At 42.3% G+C, this 9291-nt stretch overlaps 1 long non-coding RNA gene across 1 annotated transcript; it reads left to right on the top strand.

The window, feature by feature from the left end:
* Positions 1-1079: 1079 nt before the first annotated feature.
* On the top strand, positions 1080-4661 carry LOC125173616 (uncharacterized). Its single transcript, XR_007155093.1, has 2 exons — positions 1080-2736; positions 3613-4661. It is a non-coding gene; the product is annotated as an uncharacterized LOC125173616 (long non-coding RNA).
* The last annotated feature ends 4630 nt before the right edge of the window (positions 4662-9291 follow it).

The raw sequence follows: 9291 nt of genomic DNA, 5'->3' as shown, positions 1-9291 counted from the left end.
TTTGTGTGTGGACACCTGCCTTCTGGAAAAGAGCCTCTTTTTCATCCATTGCTTTGACTACCCTCTCCCATCCTGAGATCCCCCCACCCTGTTTTCAGCTTCTAGTGGCTTCTGTATCATGTCTAGACTCCATTTTGGCTCCAACTCCTCCTTCTCTGGATGTTCAGTCTGCCTTCTCTCTTCTTCCATCCTCAACTCTGGGATTTCAAAGCCTGAGCTTCTCTTCTGCAATATGCAAGTGTCTTCGGGGCAGCAGAGATTGCCATGGCTGAGTACCTTCGTGTCCTGGCACCCAACACGGTGCCTGGTAGATGGCAGGCTTTTCACAAGTGATGTAATGGACTCATGTGGTCAGTAAAACATGCCCTTTTTATAAACTCCCTCCCCACGAAACCCAAGCTGTCTCTTTGTTTTTGCTGAAATATTAAACAATTTGGGAGCTGAGAGTGCAATAAAAACTCAAAAAAGTTACCAAAGTTAGCTCAATTATAAGTCCTAGATCTAATATACACAAATTTATTCTTCAGACTTTTCTTTTTTTCCCTCTTTTTGGGGGTATTTTTTTTTATTGAACTATAGTAAACATGCAATGTTATATTGTTTTTAGGTGTCCAGTATACTCGTCTGACAATCCTACGCATTATCCAGTGCTCACCATGCTAAGTGTTGTCACCATCTGTCATCATAAAGCAATATTACAATATTATTGACTATATTCTCTATGCTGTCCTTTTCATTTCTGTGTCTTACTTATTTTATAACTGGAAGTTTGTACCTTTTAATCCCCTTCACCCGTTTCACCCATTCCCTGACCCACCTCCCTCTGGCAACCACGTTTGTTCTCTGTATTTAAGAGTCTGTTTGTTTTGTTTGTTTGTTTATTTTGTTTTTTAGATTCCCCATAATGAAATCTATTAATCTTAATATGAATGAAATCTTATTAGTCTTAAAACTTCTAAAACTATTTTTTTTTAAATTTTGTTTACTGTTTATTTTTGAGAGAGAGAGAGAGACATAGAGCACGAGCAGGGGTGGGGAGAGAAAGGGAGACACAGAGTCCGAAGCAGGCTCCGGGCTCCAAGCTGTCTGCACAGAGCCCAACGTGGGGCTCAAACTCAGGAACCATGAGATCATGCCCTGAGCCAAAGTCAGACACCCAACCGAGTCACCCAGGTGCCCCAAAAACTATTTTATTATATAAAAAGGTGACTTTTACTTACAACATTGTTAGAAAAGTAGTTTTATACTTTCAAATGCAAATTACTATTTTCAAAATTAAAAAAAAAATTGAGTTGGGACTATATAGTACAAAACTCAAAAGGTTAAAAATGACACTTAGAGAAATGTAAGTTCTTCTCCTCCCCTTTTTTTTTCCAGATCCCCTGTTCTCTTCTAAGAGTCAACAACTGTTATTAGCTTCTTGTGCTTTCCTTAAGAGGTGATCTACAAAGAACTAATTACTAAGAATTTGTAAGGTCATTTTGGTCTCAATATCCTGGTCTTGGATTGTAAAGTTGTCTAAACTGGTTTTTAGAATGATAGTTGAGGTCAGATGACATCAGCAGTAATCTTTTTCATGGTGCAAAAATCCTTTGCACCCATTAGAGAAACTTAAACTTGGGTAAGATGTGGAAGGGAAGAGGAGAGAGGAAGAGGTAGTTAAAGCCACTTGTAATTAATGGGGAGTTCTGGTAATGTGTCCCTTGCCTCTATGGAAATGGTGCAATGATATTGAATTTAAAGTCAGAAAGGGTACCAGTTTGGGGGAAATGTTCAGAGAACACACACTTTGCAAATAGCTCTATGAAAATAACCTACTTAAGGATAAGAGGCGAATCATCTCAAGATTGATTCCTAATTTCTCATGAACATTGTATTTATCATGACTACAAGTGTATTATTAATGCATGAAATTATTGCTGGTTCATACATATATTGGCTAACTAAGAATGAACTTGGGCAAAGTCTCTAAAGGCAAGAACAGAAAAATGGTTCATAATACTCACCATAAGAAAATGTTGAATGGATCCTGGCCATTGTTTAGAAGAAGTTCAAGACGGTATAAGCAGCTATATTAATGAATTTTTAAGCATTTTTTTTCTCTGAGAAGGTCAATGGCTATGGCTAGAACTGCCCTGTTGATGGCCAAGCAAAGATGCATGTGCGATGGAGAGAAAACTGCACATTTACCCCTGACGGGGGAGGGTAAAGGATGCCAGAGTGGTTTTTTTTGTTTGTTTGTTTGAGAGAGAGCAAGTGGGAGAAGGGCAGAGAGAGAGGGAGTGAGAGGGAAGCCAAAGCAGGCTTCTCACCAATCACACAGAGCCTGATGTGGGGCTTGAACCCATGAACTGTGAAATCACGACCTGAGCCGAAACCAGGAATTGGACACTTAACCAGTTGAGCCGCCCAGATGCCCCTGTGGGATGCCAGAGTGTTCTTATGAGCCAAGAGGACTTGTGGAAGGATCTGGCCTTGGGGTTGTTGTAAAACACTTATCTTTGAAGGCTTCTTGCCAAAGGACAAAGGCCATCAGCAAAAAGAGGCTGGAAGGTATCCCTGGCAACAGAGGATGAAGATCGGATGAGAAGCACTTGGCCAGAGACCAGAATGGCCCCAGGGTCCCCAGGGAGTGACTTTGGGGAGGAGTCCGCAAAGTGCTGTTGAAGAGAAGGAATCATCACTGGGAAACTGCCTCACCCAGAAGATGCAAACATCGTTCCATATCTGCCTTTGGTAAGGATGGTCTCTCCTGCCCCTTTCATGTCCTCCCAGCCTCTGTCTGGGGACGTCAGGGAAGGTGACCAGAAACCTTAATTCTCCCTTGTAACAAAACATATCCATAGGTTCCGGGGATTAAGGTATCTTTTGTGTTAGGGGTGCTATTCTGCCTACCATATTTGCTAAAATGAGATTGTCCTTTGGAGCTGAAACGGACCAAAGGACTTTTTATTGTTTAAGAGTGGGTAAACAAAATGTAAATTCAAAGCACAATGAAATAAAACCTCCCACCCGTTGGGATGGCTACTATTGAAAACACAGAAAATAACGTGTTAGTAAGAGTGTAGAGACACCAGAACTCTTGGGCGCTGTTGGCGAGATTGCGAAATGGCACAACCACAACAGAAAACAGTTTGAAGTTTCCTCAAAAAATAAAAACTAGAGCCACCATATGGTCTAGTCATTCCACTGGATCCCATACTTTTGAAAGCAGGGTCCAGAAGAGGTATTTGCGTAGCCATGTTCACGGCACTATTCACAACAGCCAAAAGGTGGGAGCAATCCAAATGTCCGTTGGTGGATGAATAGGTAAACAAAATGTTGTCTATACATACACCGGAATATCATTCAGCCTTCAAAACAAAGGAAGTGCCATCACATGCTACAACATGAATGAACCTTGAGGTCATTGTGCTACGTGAAATAAGCCAGTCACAAAAAGACAAATGCTGTTTGGTTCTACTTATAAGAAGTATCTACAGTAGTCAAATTCATAGAAACGGAGAATGAAGTGGTGGTTCATGGTGGGAAGCTGGGGCCGGGAAAAGGAGGCAAATGGGAGTTTTTGTTTAAGGGGTAAAGAGTTTGAAATGACCTTTTTTTTTTTTTCAGATGAAAAAGTTCTGGAGATCTGTTTCACCATAAGGTGACTATACTTCACATTACCAAACTGTATACTTAAAAATGGTTCAGATGGTAAATTTAATGTTATGCGTCTTTTAACCACCTTAAAAAAAAGAGTGAAAGAAGTAGAGAAATTTATATTTCTTTCTATGTACATGTAAAGTGACAGGACCATTCTTGGGCAGTTGGATCTGGTATACTTCAATGACTTAAGGTCAGATTGACCCCAGTGATATCATTATACCTATAGTTTATGTTGCATTAACATTTTTTTTTAAGTTCAGAAATATCGCTCAATCATTTGCTCTAGACCGAATGTTATGTCTCCTTAAAATTCCTATGTTGAAACCTAACCCTCAGTGTTGTCTTTGGAGGTAGAACCTTGGCAGGTGCTTAGGACATGATGGGGGAACCCTCATGAATGGGATTAGTGCCCTTATGAAAGAGACCCCAGGGAGCTCCCTTCCCACTTCCGCCATGTGAGGACACAGTGAGAAGACTGTGACCTGGAAGAGGGCCCTCATCCAACCATGTTGGCACTTAGATCTCAGATGTCCAGCCTCCAGATCTGTGGGCAATCGATTTCTGTTGTTTTGAAGGCTCCCAGCCTGGGCTAACTTGTTCTCGCAGCCCAAATGGGATAAGATACCTAGCCTCGAAAGTCACACAGCACAGCCTCTACAACGTTCCCCATGTCAGCATCAAGACGCCTACTCTAGTCACCTGCAAGGGAAGGGAAATTAGACTCCACCTTTTGGAGATGGCAGTGTCCATGAATTTGTAGATGTATTTAAAAGCCATCATGCGACGTGACTGGTTTTGCCAATGAAAAGTGAAATATGTCACTTCTGGAGGGAAACCTTTAAGAGCTGGTGTGTGATTTTCCACATTCTTGTCCCTTGCCAATATCGAGGGGACATGTGTTGATATGGAGGAATAAAGCTGAGTCATTGCATGGGGGACAGGTGCCCTAGAAAGGAGCCCTGACATTTCAAAGGACCTTGCATGAATGAGAAATAAACTTTTGTTGTTTTGAACCACTGAGATTTTGGAGTTACTGCATCATAACCCCATCTATCCTGACCAGTGTTCCTTCCCCAGCATCCAAATTTGCAAAATGGGTTGTTCAAGGACAATCCTGGAGACTAGAGTTCATGATTTAAAAAGATAGACTGGGGGGGCGCCTGGGTGGCGCAGTCGGTTAAGCGTCCGACTTCAGCCAGGTCACGATCTCGCGGTCCGTGAGTTCGAGCCCCGCGTCAGGCTCTGGGCTGATGGCTCAGAGCCTGGAGCCTGTTTCCGATTCTGTGTCTCCCTCTCTCTCTGCCCCTCCCCCGTTCATGCTCTGTCTCTCTCTGTCCCAAAAATAAATAAATGTTGAAAAAAAAAATTTTAATAAAAAAAAAGATAGACTGGGGGCACCTGGTGGATCAGTCGGTTGAGCGTCTGACTTTGGATCAGGTCATGATCTCATACTTTGTGGGTTTGAGTCCTGTGTTCGGGCTCTGTGCTGAAGCTCGGAGCGTGGAGCCTCCTCCAGATTCTGTATAATCTACTCTTTCCACCTCTCTCCCGCTTGTGCTATCTCTCTCTCTCTCAAAAATAAATAAACATTAATGAAAAAAAAAAAAAAGATAGACTGCATTACCAGCGCTCCCGATGCTCCCTTCACTATGGAGCAGGGGTTGGCAAACTATGGCCCATAGACCAAATCTAGTCTACTGTCTACTATTGGATAGCCAGTAAATAAGAATGGTTTTGGGGGCACCTGGGTAGCTCAGCTGGTTAAGCATCTGACTTCAGCTTAGGTTATGATCTCGTGGTTCACCAGTTCGAGCCCTGTGTCGGGCTCTGTGCGGACAGCTCAGAGCCTGGAGCGTGCTTTGGATTCTGTGTCTCCCTCTCTCTCTGCCCCTCCCCTGCTTGTGCTCTGTCTCTGCCCCTCAAAAATAAATAAAAACATTAAAAAAATTTTTAAAAGAATGGTTTTTATATTTTTAAATAGTTGAAAAAAACCCAAAGATGAAGAATATTTCATGACATGTGAAAATTATATGAAGTTCAAATTCCTGTGTCCATAAAGATTTTTTTGGACCACATCCGTGCTCATTCATTTAAGTATCACCGATGGCCGTTTGTGCGTCACAGCAGTGTTGAGTTGGTGTATGGCCTCCAAGGCCCAAATTATTTGCTATCTTCTGGCCTTTTGCAGAGTTTGCTAACCTTGGCCTAGCAGACGATAGTCTGGCAAAACACAGAATTTGACGACTTTGATTTGAAATGCGATTCAAGAAAATTGGACTGAATAGGTTTGAGAAACACCCTAACTAACCAATTTTCTTTGCATACATATTTTTATTGGCTCATGGGTGATATGGGCTAAAAAAAAAGTCTGAAGTTTAAAAGCTTCTTGAATAAGTACACAATGCAGTCCCTAAGAAATAAGAAATCAGGGTGACACAGTTTAATTTGCAATTTTTTCCCCTTCCTTACAATCTGTGGTGTCCTAGACTCAATGATATATGATAGCATAAATGACCCAAAGTGAAAGAATTCTCTGGAAAAGTCTTTGAAAGGCTAATTATGATTAACAGTCTGACTCATCAGTTCTTTCTTCCATCTATTCACTCCACTCTTGGCAATTGGCCAGCTAACCATAATCCAGCGGGCTGTGACTTCTTGCGGTTGCTTGGGTATCCAGGTAGAGCATTAGGATTGAGGAGTCTTCAATCCTAGGGCGTTTTCTGAATTGCACTCAGCCGTGTGGGAGACCTGGAACAGCAAGCCGCGGCAGGAGCGCCTTAGGCGCGTGCTGTTCCCAATCTTGCTGAGAAATGCTCGTCTCCACACCAAGAAGGTTAGTAACTGCTGCCAGAGAGGTCTGGGATGAGTGTTTATTTGTTTTGTGGTCTCTGTTGTCAGCACTTCTGAGAATGGCAGCTGACGTGTCCTTACTTTAGAGAATTCAGCCACTGGTTTCTGGTAAAATATAGGAAAACTAAAGATCTAAGATGAAATAAAGGTGGTGTTTTTTGTTTTTTGTTTTTTTGTTTCTTGTTTTTTGGGTTTTTTGTTTGTTTTTGTTGTTGTTGTTTGTGTTTAAGACTCGCCTACGCGGGCCATGAAATATAGTCTGGATTAATTCTAAATCCTTATCCGGAGTTGTAGGGATCATAAAGTCACAGAGCCTTCTTCCCGGTAACTGCACCTGTAAATGGGTCCTCCACTACAGACGTCTTGGCGGAAAAAGTCTAGAAAACACATCTGTTACTGTCAAAAGCGCAAGTAACAAGAATGATCAAATCTTGGGGACCCTGTGGACCAAGCGGGACCAAAGTGTGGGGTCTGACTTTGGGGGGAGGGAGGGATCCGACTGCTTGATTGTGTGAGTTTTTTGAAGTCAGGCTTATGGAGGCATAATTTACTTACGGTAAAATTCACCCCTTTTGGATGTACGTTCCGTGAGTCTTGACAGAAGTAGAGAGCTACGTGACACCAATACCCTCAAGACAGAGAACAGTTTCTGGGGGCGGCTGGGTGGCTCAGTTGGTTTAGCATCTGACTTTGGCAGTTTGTGAGTCGGAGCCCTGCATCGTGCTCTCTGCTCTCAGCGCAGGGCCAACTTCAGATCCTGTCTCCCTCGGTCTCTGCCCCTTCCCCCTTGCTCTCTGTCTCTGTCAAAATAAACTTAAAAAAAAAGACAGAGAACAGTTTCTTCACCCCAGGAAGTTCCTTTTGGCCCCCTGGCAGTCAATTCCCTCCTCTAACCCTGGCCCCCAGCCCAGAGCAACTACCAATTTGTGTTTTGTTCCTCTCCTCTTTCCTTCTCTAGAAGGTCATACAATTGGCATCAGATAAATGAAATTATACCATTACCAGCTATTATGGACTGAATTGTGTTTTTTCCCCAAATTCATATATTGAAATCCTAATCCCACGGACCTTAGAATATGACTATATTTGGAGATAGGGCCTCTCACAAGATAATTAAGGTTAAATGAAGTCATTTGAGTGGACCCGAATCCAGTGTTTGCTGTCCTTATAAGAAGCAACAGTAGAAATCTCTCTCCACACACACACACACACACACACACACACAGAGGAAAAGGCCATGTAGGGACACAGCCAGAAGGTAGCTGTGAGCAAGCCAGGAAGAGAGCTCTCCCCAGAAACCAACCTTGCTGACTCTTTGATCTTGGACTTCTGGCTTCTAGAACTGTGAGAAAATAAATGCATTTCCGTGGTCTCAGTCACCCGGTCTCTGAGATTTTATCACGGCAACTCTGGAAGACTAATGCACCAGCCTTATGAGTCAGGCTTTCTTCAGCAAATATAATGCTCTTGAGATCATCCGTGTTGTTGCGTGAATACTTGGTTATTTATTGCTGAGTAGTGTTTATTGCAGACTATGTACATTTATTGCAGGAATGAACCACAATTTCTTGACCAGTCCACCTGTTGATGGACACTTGGGTTACTTCCCAATTTAGTTTTTGGCCCTTACAAATAAAGTTGCTACGAACATCTATGTACAGGTCTTTATGTGGACCTATGTTTTCGATTTTTTTAACATTTATTCATTTTTTGAGAGAGAGAGAGAGAGAGAGAGAGAGAGAATGGGGGAGGGGCAGAGAGAGAGGGAGACACAGAATCGGAAGCAGGCTCTAGGTTCTGAGCCATCAGCCCAGAGCCTGACGCGGGGCTCGAACTCACGGACCGCGAGACCGTGACCTGAGCAGAAGTTGGATGCTTAACCGACTGAGCCACCCAGGTGCCCCGATGTGGACCTATGTTTTCATTTCAATACCTACAGGGGGATTACTGGAGGAAATGATAATCATAGGTTTAATTTTACAAAAACTACCAAGACTGTTTTCCAACGTGGCTGTACCATTTTGCATTCCCAATAGCCATACGTGTGATTCCTAGTTGTTCTGCATCCTTGTCTCCTCTTGGTATTGTCAGTCTTTTTAATTTTAGCCATGTGGATGGGTATATAATGCTATCTCACTGGGGTTTTAATCTGCATTTCCCTGATGGCCAGTGATGTTGAGCATCTTTCTGTGTGATTAATTTGCCATTTATGTTTCTTCTTTGACAAAGCATCTGCTCATATCTTCTGCCCTCCCCACTGGAAAGAAAAATTGGCCGTTGTGTCTTTTTAATTACCAAGTTGTAAGATTTTTTTGTATATTCTGGATTCGAGTCCTTCAGCAGATACGTGTTTTGTAAAAATTTTCTTTTGGTCTTGGCTTGGTTGTTTGTTGTTGTTATTTTCCTAAAAGTCTCTTCTAAAGAACAGTAGGTTTTCATTTTGATCAAGTTCAATTCATACATTTTTTTTTTCTCTTACAGGTCATGTTTTTTTTTTTAATGTCCTATCTAAAATCTTTGTCTAACCCAAGGTCTCTATTAGTTTTCTATTACTGCTGTAGCAAATTACTACAAGTTGAGTGGCATTAAGACAAACCAAATTTGTTATTTCACAGTTCTATAGGTCAGAAGTGTGGTTTCCTTGGCCAGTTTCTCTGCTCTGGGTTTCAAAAGGCCAAAATCTAGGTGTTGGTTGGCTGAGCTCTTGCTGAGAGGCTCAAGAAGAATCCACTTCCTTGGAAGAATCCAAGTTCATTCAGGTTGTTGGTAGGCCCCATTTCCTTGAGGTCACAG

This window comes from Prionailurus viverrinus, chromosome C1 (genome assembly GCF_022837055.1).
Source record: "Prionailurus viverrinus isolate Anna chromosome C1, UM_Priviv_1.0, whole genome shotgun sequence".
Lineage (NCBI taxonomy): Eukaryota > Metazoa > Chordata > Mammalia > Carnivora > Felidae > Prionailurus > Prionailurus viverrinus.
This window is presented reverse-complemented; position numbering and strand designations above follow the sequence as displayed.